The sequence below is a fragment of the Lytechinus variegatus genome, chromosome 19 (assembly GCF_018143015.1).
Source record: "Lytechinus variegatus isolate NC3 chromosome 19, Lvar_3.0, whole genome shotgun sequence".
NCBI lineage: Eukaryota > Metazoa > Echinodermata > Echinoidea > Temnopleuroida > Toxopneustidae > Lytechinus > Lytechinus variegatus.
Window position 1 is genome coordinate 5,199,903 of NC_054758.1, and position 11,092 is coordinate 5,210,994.

Below are 11,092 nucleotides of genomic sequence, written 5' to 3' on the forward strand. Positions count from 1 at the left end.
TTTATGCAAATTTGGTAACTTTTGGAGCCAGCATTCGGTAACTTTTAGAGGTTCCTCCTTTCAACCAACTTTATGTAAACAAAAACAACCCGCTGGCCAACACAAAAAGAAATAATCCGAAGCATTCTCTTATGCCGACGGGCTTTTAGCGGTTTGTCCGTTCGTTTTGCTTTGAAGATTGCCGCAACATATTGACTTCGCAGATGGGTTCATCACCCCCCCCCCCCCTCCTCCTTCTCTCCCTCTCATCATTCTCTCTCTCGCTCCTTCTCTTCAAAGCGTATTATCAAGGAGCTTCAAACTCCTTGGTATTATGCATCCTTTTGTTTAATGGCGCGCATCTTGGAGAAAACAATATCGTCTTATAGGTCGAGATTCCAGCCTAATTGTCAAGAGCTTAGATAGTTCATCTTCCTTTAGTTTTGTTTTATCAAATTTTTCGTAAATTAGGGTCAGTCTTGTCCATTGTTGAAATTTTCTGTAAGCGCTGCATAATATTTCCACCGTTACTAATGCACAACGAGCATTCAAGGAATTCCTTCTTACCCATATACTACACCTGGGTGCATAGGGAGTGGCAAAGGACGCAAGTGCTGCTGAGGGATTTGAACCCCAGGCCTTGTGGTTAAAAGTCCCAAGACTTATCCACTGAACCACATCACCCTTGACGGTGGTATGGGGACGCCTCTGTCTCATCCCTTTCCCTTAATAACCATGCTTCTTTTATGATTATGTAATGTGTATTTTTTCGACTTTTTTTACGAAATTAAACTCGTCTTCTTTTTCCTCTTTTGTTGGGAAGTCGCAATCGCTCATCTCATTATCTGCTGCATGTTTTTTGGTGAGGAGAAACTTCCTTGTGTTTGTTTTCTTCAATGATTATCCAAAGACCAAGAGAACAAAGGAGGAAACCTAACAACCTACAATGGGCAACTGTCATAGTACGGTCACACCAACGAAACCGACTCCAGACCGATCAAAGCTATTACGTTATTACCAATGACATATCATCGGTCGGTTTGGAGTCGGTTTCGGTTACAGTCACACCAACGAAACCGACTCCAGACCGATCAAAGCTATTACGTTATTACCAATACCATCGGTCGGTTTGGAGTCGGTTTCGGTTACAGTCACACCAACGAAACCGACTCCAGACCGATCAAAGCTATTACGTTATTACCAATGACATACCATCGGTCGGTTTGGAGTCGGTTTCGGTTACAGTCACACCAACGAAACCGACTCCAGACCGATCAAAGCTATTACGTTATTACCAATGACATATCATCGGTCGGTTTGGAGTCGGTTTCGGTTACAGTCACACCAACGAAACCGACTCCAGACCGATCAAAGCTATTACGTTATTACCAATGACATACCATCGGTCGGTTTGGAGTCGGTTTCGGTTACAGTCACACCAACGAAACCGACTCCAGACCGATCAAAGCTATTACGTTATTACCAATACCATCGGTCGGTTTGGAGTCGGTTTCGGTTACAGTCACACCAACGAAACCGACTCCAGACCGATCAAAGCTATTACGTTATTACCAATGACATACCATCGGTCGGTTTGGAGTCGGTTTCGGTTACAGTCACACCAACGAAACCGACTCCAGACTGATCAAAGCTATTACGTATTACCTATACCATCGGTCGGTTTGGAGTCGGTTTCTTTGGAGTGACTATTGTGTTATTCTTTACGCTCTGTCGTTGAAGATGGGTTTCTCTTTGTATCGTCATCATGATCAACTGTATGCAAACATTCCAGACCTGTCTTAACTTCCTCCATAAACAAGTTCTCGCGCCGCCATCTGTCGCATAATGTTGACTTTAATTCATTCAAACCAATTAATTATCTGAAGCCCTATTGGATAAGCAGTCTTCTAATTGGTATATGTGGTGGGTGTTTTACCACCGCTGCTAATGCAGTTTTTCATTTTGAAATTTGTAAATTGGAAAGAGAGATTGAACGAACGAGAATATTCGCTTGTTCAAAATGTCTGTATTTGCATGTCCAACAACGATATTGAGATTTTCCTCTCATTGCCAATTTTTAAACGATTATATTTCTCTTTCTTTTTGTAACATTGATCGTAATATACCGCTGCCTTGAATGTTGCTTACACTGTATAAACACTGATAGAAGATGGGCTATCATCATCATGATAAATTGCTGTTTGCCAATATTCCAGAGCATTCTTTACTTCCTCCAAAACAAGTTCTCGTGCCACAATCTGACACATAAAGTTGCCTTATATTCATTCAAGACAATTAGGCGTCACCCCCGTAACGATAACAATTTTAATATGCATATTTATATTAAAATTAAAAAAACGAATATTACAAAGTGAAACAAAAATCATCCCAATGAATATAGATCCACTCTTATTCAGAAATACTTTTGAAAGCTATTTTCTTGAATCCTTAGTAGTACATGTAATTACAAATCTTTTCCGATCGGCAAATTGGCAACCAACATACATCATTTGTAAACAAAATGTCCATGAACTTCGGCGACTGTATTTTTCACAGGCAGTATAGTCTTATTGTTGCTGGCAGTGACGCGGAATAACAATGAAAAGAGGGGTTTTGGAAGGTCATAATTACTACTTTGTTTGAAACCCCTTAATGGTTTTCTTCAGTTGACCTTCATTATATTTTGCATCTGAAGTGTTTTTATATTGGTCAAGTTTAATTTTGATCACGCATCGACATTTCCTTTTAATATTGAGGAACGTGATTCCCAACTGACATTGTATGTTATCCCCGTCAAACATAATAATAATAATAGCAAATTTTTTTCATGTTTATAAAGCGCTTTTCCCAGAATGGCCCAAAGCGCGTTACAGCATATTATTACCCCGGTCATTGGATTCATTTCAATCAAGCACGAAAAGTGCACAATTTCCACTCCCTGGGGAGCATTCCTTGCATTCATCGCAGCCACATTATGGCGCTGGCAAAATCAAACATACAATATCTTTCGCATCCTACCGGGTACCCATTTAGCACCTGGGTCGAGAGTGGCAAAGTGTGGATTAACGCCTTGCCAAAGGACGCTAGACCGCGGTGGGATTCGAACACTAGACCCTCCACTACACCACGGCTCTTCCACTAACATGATAAGCGATAATGATGATTAGTATCTGTAAAGAATTACATCAATGTTCATGTTGTAATTACTAGCGCGAAGCGCGAGCTGAAGTTTGGGCCTATACACTAACCAGTAAGGAGCGTTTCATGCCGTATTCGTCATGTAATATTCTGTCAGTAAATTGGAATGCGAGCATAAGGCTCGAGATAATACTTTTGATATGAAGACCTAAGATCTGAACATTTTACGCACTGTTTGTAATCATGAACAGCTTCGCATAACAAAAAATAATACAACAAATGAGCTGAAATTTTTGAGTTACTGACATGTAAAATAAAAATTTCGAAGAATGTTTCTTGGAATTAATCAACGTATCTCACCAATCAATTAATACGAGCGCGAAGCGCGAGTTTCTAGGAATTATTATTCCAACCTGACGACGGAACATTGTAACTACTTTCGTAATTTATATATAAACAGGTTCCGTATCCTTCTAAACCGTGTGACTATGGCAACGGTCAATTAAGATCATTGTATACGAAAACACTTTGTCCAAAACACTCAGTCACCAAGAACCAATCAGAATTGATCTATAATTTTTCAAATCCATTTCAAACCCTAGCTCACCGATTGATCTCGAAACTGAAATTGAAGTTGGCCTGCAAGATCAGCGGCTCATTGCCAAATTTGGCAAGAAAGAAAATGTTCGGCTATCTTCAAGTTCAGGTATACGTGACCCCTGAATGACCTCAATGCTGACTTCGACACCCCGTCAGTCAGTGAGTCAGCTGACTGGCACAAAGAACATCGAAGAGGACACGTGACCGAAAGCGCTCATTACGATGAATGAAGAGGCTCTAGTAGTTTTATGAATGAAAGTAAAAGTAGTAGTTTATTTTTACCACGGAGTACTCTCGGTGCGGACAGGCACGCGCATATGCGTGGTGCTTGGCTTTTCAAGGGGAAAGGAATTTTACCTTGTTTTCGACGAGTTCTTGGGGGATAACAAAGAATTTCTTTCTGCGCTGGGGAGCGTGCCCGACGTGTGGCTATGTGAAAGTCGATGATAATGATGTCAGTTGGAAAATTATGTCCACTCCTCCTTGGCCAAGCCGACCCCCCCCCCCCCCCCTTTGCTCGAACAACCGAACTTCAAAATAGCATCTTATTTTGGTTAATTCTATCTCGCCTCTGTTCTCAAATTAGAAATGGTAGCATTAATTCGTAACAAAGTGAAATGTTGAAAACTCGTCGCCATGACATTTAAATCATTGACTTCGAATATTTATTTGTCAATGTCGCTTTGCAGGTAAACCGGACTCGCAAAGTAATCAGAAAATGATAACTATTTCTAAATGTTGTGACACAAATAGGGCTGATCATTTGTAATAATGATGATATACTTCTGATTAAACGCAGATAAATCATAAGCCAATATACATGATATATGAATCAAAATTCGAGCACATATGCATTGGGAATTTATTGAAAATCTGTAGAAAGTCTGAGTGGAAACTAAATATATGTCATCCATTACAAACATCACAAAATAATAAATTTACTGGATTTGATTATTCTTTGTCATTTCGAGTTCGACTTTGAAATTCGCTAGGAATAAGTGAATTCAGGCGGTCACCGATCTCTCTCATAATAATGTTGTCTAAGACTGTTATAATGATGAAAAACATAATCATGACAGAACAAGGCAACAGTAAGCCTGTTTAGGGGGACAACTATTCCTCAAAGACAGACCTCTCTTCCAATAACTGACCCGAAAGATAATCTGCTGGGGGTAATGCTTTTACTCGCGTGCCTCTGCGCCTTATAACCAGACGTGAAAGATTTCGATTCATTTTGGCAAGGTATTCTTCTGTCTGCACGTACTTTGACCGAGAAAAGTGGATCATAAAATTAAAAAAGGCTGGAAGTCTGGAAGTTGTTTCATATTATGATATTTTATTTATCAACTTTTCTGCTGTTTTTCTTTCACTTTCCATCCCTCAAAGTCTTCAAATTTTACTTTTAGCTTCCCGTTCTTTTCTTCATCGTCATCTCCATGTCTCGTATTTTTCTACTTATTGCCCAGTATTTTTTTCCCATTTCCTCCGTTGCCACTGTTGACGCCATCATTACTATATCACTACCACCACCACCACTACCATCTTCCCCAGCACCACTATCATCAACAAAAACAACATCGTTACCATCACCACCGCCACCACCATAATCTTCATCATCATCACCACCACCATCATCATCACCACTACCTCCAACATCATCATCAACAAAAACAACGACATCATTACCATCATCACCAATTCAAACATCATCACCACCATCACTGCCACAAACATCATCAACAACAACAAAAGCAATACCATCATCATCATCATCAACATCACCGCTACCAAACAAAAAAAAAATAATAATTCATCAGAATCACCTTCGCAGAAACCGAAACTCTAGCACACTCGAGTCTGCTCTTCATCATTTATTTTGGTCAATAATAATGATATAATTCGAACACCAAGGAGACATCCTCATCTCCCGATATCATCCAGATGGAACAAAGAATTCACGAAAGCGAATCGAGGAAACAAAGAAATCAAGGTTGAAATTAAAATTCTTTGCAGAATCTTCCTTGTTCTCGCTTTTCTTCGCCTTCCCGTGGTCAAGGGCTTCGGTTGTTTTGGAAGGCTTCTGGTCTTATTTTTCAGTGCCATGCGATAGCCTGTCAAAGACAAGATTGACAGGAATGACAAGTTTCTAGTCTCATCTAAAAGAATTGAAATTTTGTCTCTTTGCGTGTTGTCGAAAAAAAAATATATAAATATAAAAATGGTGCATGGAATGGTTGTAGTTTAAAAACGTAAGACAAACATTGGCATACCAAAAAATAATTAATTAATTTATGTGATATGATAAAGAAATATCATCTATGAAAAAAATCATGCAACTTACTTGTGCTGGTGTTTATCGTTCATAATTATCCACTATGCCCCCTCCAAAAATCTTCCCGACCAATCATGCTTATCAAATAAACATAAAAGCAAAACTATCCCAATAATGAAACAATGATCAAAATTATTTCCGATATTATACTACCATGAATAGTGCGAAGGCATAAATTTTAATTTCATGACGTATCATTATTACCTAACAATAATCTACTTGTAGTTAGGAATTATCAAAAAGCAAGAGGAAAAGCTTCTGTAACTGCTTACTAACGTTAAAATAACAAAAAATAACTATTTATTTTACTAATTATTTTACTACTTATTTTATTGAACTAATTTATCTATTTTACTAACGTTAAAATAACCAACAGAAAACAAATGGGAGCTAATAAGTAAAAGTTTGGCGAAATCCTTCGTAAACTATCACTTCATTGGATAGAAAAAAAATCAAGGGCGACTGGGAGAAGGCTGAGAAGATGTTCAGTCTCGAACCTAAGTTGAGTTATTGAGAAGCAGGAGGACAAAGAAATCACGATTGAGGATAAGATCCAGATGGGATAAGGAGAGATGAAGGGTGCATCAATGTCCAAATCAATGAAAGCATACGTCGGTCTACGTTTGTTATCCAGAAGAACATTTCCAAAAAAATTCATTTCATTTTGTATATTTACATTTCCAACATTTACAATTATTTCGTGCATTTTAATATACAAATATGACCAATAAAATATATAAAAAATATCTATGTACAAAATTATAGTTAAGATTATAAACGGGTTTGGAATGGAGAAGTGCTTAAAAACGCAAAGTATGTAAGGATGCAGTCTCCTATTAAAAATAAAAGCACCCAAATTGCATATACCATAATGTTTATTCGTCAATATCACACAATATAAGTTTCGATTATCCGAAAATGAAATAATGTTCGTTAGTACGAAACTAAATAATGAACTTTATACGCCTCTTCATTTTCGAACTATCGTGCCGTATTTAAAAGCGATTATGCGGATTAACAAACCTGATGTTAAATGAACCTTCTCGAAATAGAGTCGATAGATAATTTGCATTTTGCTTATTTATATTACAATTTTTTAATTAACACAAAGGAAAAATGAAATAATAATGCGTAATGCAATTTGTTTTCATAAACATCGAATGACAAAACCGAGCGAACAAGCGAACTTAGCTGTGACTAGCGCCCCCTTTGGTCCAATCTGAATGCAGCTGAATGTCGCAAAGTTCGGCTGAAAAAGTTTTACCGGGAAGCATCGATGCCGAGAATACGGCATCACCATCGGGAAGAGATCTCACCCACTGATCTTCTAAACCATTTCCATGATTAGTATTATCCAGTCGCGCATATCAACATGCTGAACGTAAGAATTCAAATGTAAATATATAACTGGTAAAGGATTCTATCTGGAAATTGCACTATTACTAAAGTTATTGTCCAAAAACAATGGAAACTTGTTTTTTCTATTTTCCAAATTTTGATTCGAAAGAACATAAGAAATAAAGATTATTTCTGTTTTATTTTACTGCACCATTTTCTTAAATGTAAATTTTGTATGGTTGACCTGATAATGACAATTTTGGGAAAATAAATATTAGTCAGCACTAAAAGCTCATTTTGCAATTATCTCCGTCTCGAAATTTGACACTAAAAACATGCAGTTGCAAAGCAATTTTCTTTTTTCAATACAAAATAGACTTGACTCCGTGAATGTATATCGATACTTCTGATCCAATCAAAAGAACTTTCATTTTATGAAATCACAGAAAATTTAAAATGTTTATATTTCCTAATAACATACGTAATAACATATAACTATAATAGTGAGTTTATGATAGGATTTCTCATTTGTATACCTCTCGTATTATGCATATTGCGGTCTTGTCAATTGCACTTACTCGCCACCGATTTTTGACGAAATTTTATCGGATATGTTTGTTAGATTTTGTTATATTTATCCATATATCAACCCTTATAGTGTTGGAGATGACTAAACCAATATGTTTTACCATTTTCTTTTATTTTTAAGAGTTTTTCTGATTACTGCCTTTGCAAAATGTCTTCGGCATGCACGAAGAGCTGAGGAGAGAAGTTGACGGACATTGCCGATAATTCGCGAACTTTTACGAACATTGTTTTGCTAATTGTATTTAATGCACTGACGCGCTTTTACAACGTAAACCTTTTGAGTAAACTGGTGAGGTCTTTACAAGCTGTGCTGATTTTCTTAAGTTTGGAAGCAATGTTCATCAGCGCCTCATCGATCCACCTAATTAATTTTCAATAGACCCAATCATCATCATAATCATCATCATCACTCTCTTCGAAAGACCGTCCCTTTTATCTGTCACCCTTACAATGCAGCTACCCAGCTACTTAAAAGGAGATTGTCGGCATCATTGTAACACAATCCCTGGTTAATTTGAAGGGCCTATTCATCAAGAGATTATGCACTTCTCAACGAAATCTGAAAACAGGAAAAAAAAGAAGAATACGGAACATAATGTTTCTCAAGCTAATTTGAAAGCTTATTCATAAAAGATTATGCACTTGCAAACGGAGTCTGCAAAAGCTAATTTGAGGTGCTTCTTCGTACATAGATAATGCATTTGTCAACGAAATCTGCAAAAATACTTTTCATAATGTTTCTCAAGCTAATTTAAAGGGTTTATTCATAAGAGATTATGCACTTTAAAATGATCTCCAAAAAAATACTCTGCATAATGTTTTTCAAGCTAATCTGAAGGGTTTATTTATAAGTGATTGTGCACTTTAAAATGATCTCTGAAAAAAATACTATGCATGATGTATTCAAGTTAATTTGAAGGGCGTATTCTCCCATAGTGCATTTGTCAACGGAATCTGCCAAAAATATTATGTTCCTCGAGCTAATTAAAAGAAATTCTTATTCATTCATGATGTACTTGTCGAAGAAATTTGCCGTATCGAACGTGCAAACAAATATTTCATAACGAGCATAGTAGGGCCTAATCCACAATTGTTCACAAGCAAAATAAAGTTTCTATCCGGGAAATGCTCAGTAGGCACTAATTATGCTGATCTGGAGAGTGTTAAAAGCCCGCTTGTCATTATTTTAATTGGTGCAATCTCCACTGATTTTAAAGGGATCATCTAAAGATTACACTTATGCTGGGTAGAAACCCAGCATGAGAAAAATGAGGAAATTCGCAAGCGTTTTCCTTCCTTGACTTTGTATTTGCACGATCATGTAATACGAGGAAATGTCCAGTCTTTTGAAAAGTTAGGGGTATCATTAAAACCAAACATATTTCAGTTACCCCATGATTTTCAAGTGCTGGGTATTGAATGATTTCGCTGTAGATTCTATAAATGACTGCTAAATCCCAGTTATAGGATTAGGTTTGGGTGCATGTAGGAGGGATTTGGGGGGGGGGGGTGGGTTGGGGTGTGTATTAACCATTGTAAGATATACATTTCCTGGTTGGGGGATATACCTGATAAATCCTGGATAATATTGTCGGGAGAGGAGTTAGGGTAATCATTGAACACTAATATTTCAAGTACTCTTGAAGATGACTAGGAGACTACAAAAAAGACTTATATAAACGTCCTATAGAAAAAACGATGGGATAAATGCTTACCTGCTCGGCTGACCCTGCACGTACTTGTTCAAATTGCATTCGATCGTTCTAACGAAATTTTCATATTCCATGATTTTCCCACGTTTTCAAAATTACCGTGTGGATAAATTTCAAGGAAATAGAGAAGAAGACGAAGAAGAAGAAGAAGAAGGACGACGACGAGAAGGGGAAAAGAATCAGAATAACATTATGCAAAACAGATATGAAGAAGGCTTATCTTCTGAAAACTGATCAATTTAGTTTAGACGATGGCAAGGAAATGAAGGGATAAAAGAGGGGGAAAAACAGAACGAGGAAAGTAGTAAACTTAGTAAAATTGTATTTCCTCTTCCAATTATTCATAAATACTCTATAAGTACCATGCATGTAATAATTAAAGAAACCGAGAACTGATTAAAAGCAAACAAGAAATTTCGATAAATAAATTGACGAAGATGTTGTTACTTGAAATTGGCTTCCGTGAGCAAAGAATTTCCTTCTTTTCTTCATTGTAATCAAAAGATTTCTAATATGGACACTCTCTGCTTTGATTCTTGGAATACGAGTGTTTTTAAGTGCCAAGTCCGAGAAAAAAAAATTAATCGGACTTCCTCTTCCAATGCGATTGGCGTGATACCAAGTAATACAATAATCTTCAAACAATAATTAAAAATGGTAATGACAAAAAGAAACTCGGAACGATTCCACACCCTTTTCTTTTCGCACCTTGATTGATAAGTAATTTAGGAACGAGCGAAGCTAGCGATTTTCCCCCGACAATTTAGGTCTGACTAAAATCAGAATGGAGTTTCCTCTTCCTCATGATTTATTGTTCGCAGTCAAAATAACGACAGAATGAAATGACATCCTATTGGCATTTTGAAAACATATATCAATTATATTTTTATGAAAAGGAAAATAAAATTACTTTGAATGATATGTTCAAATGTAACTTTCTTTCGAACATATTTTACTAGAATACAGCAATTTCTCAATTTCTGACTAAAAATAATTTTAAAAGACTAGACATAACAGTTATACACCTAATCAAGACTAATGTCATTTTGACCCCCCCCCCTTTATTATTTTTTTTAGAGTACATGTTATTGTAGTTGGTAACAAAGCTGTCTTCTGGAATTCTTTTTATTGTTATCAGATGTTAATCAACTTTAAATGAATATGATATAGGCGTATAAGGCATGTTTACCCAAAAGCACCAAAGAAGAAGGGAAATGGGTTTTAAACGTCCCTGGGTTTCAAACAAAAAGTACCCTTGCTCATTTTATAAATCAATATCTCTGAATTCCTTTTTACGTATCCTTTTGAAATTATTCTAGGGTTTCTACCGAACAATTGCTATCCTCGAAAAGTAAGGTCCTTGATTCAAACAATTTTTGTTAAGACGTCTGTGATTTTCGAGGGC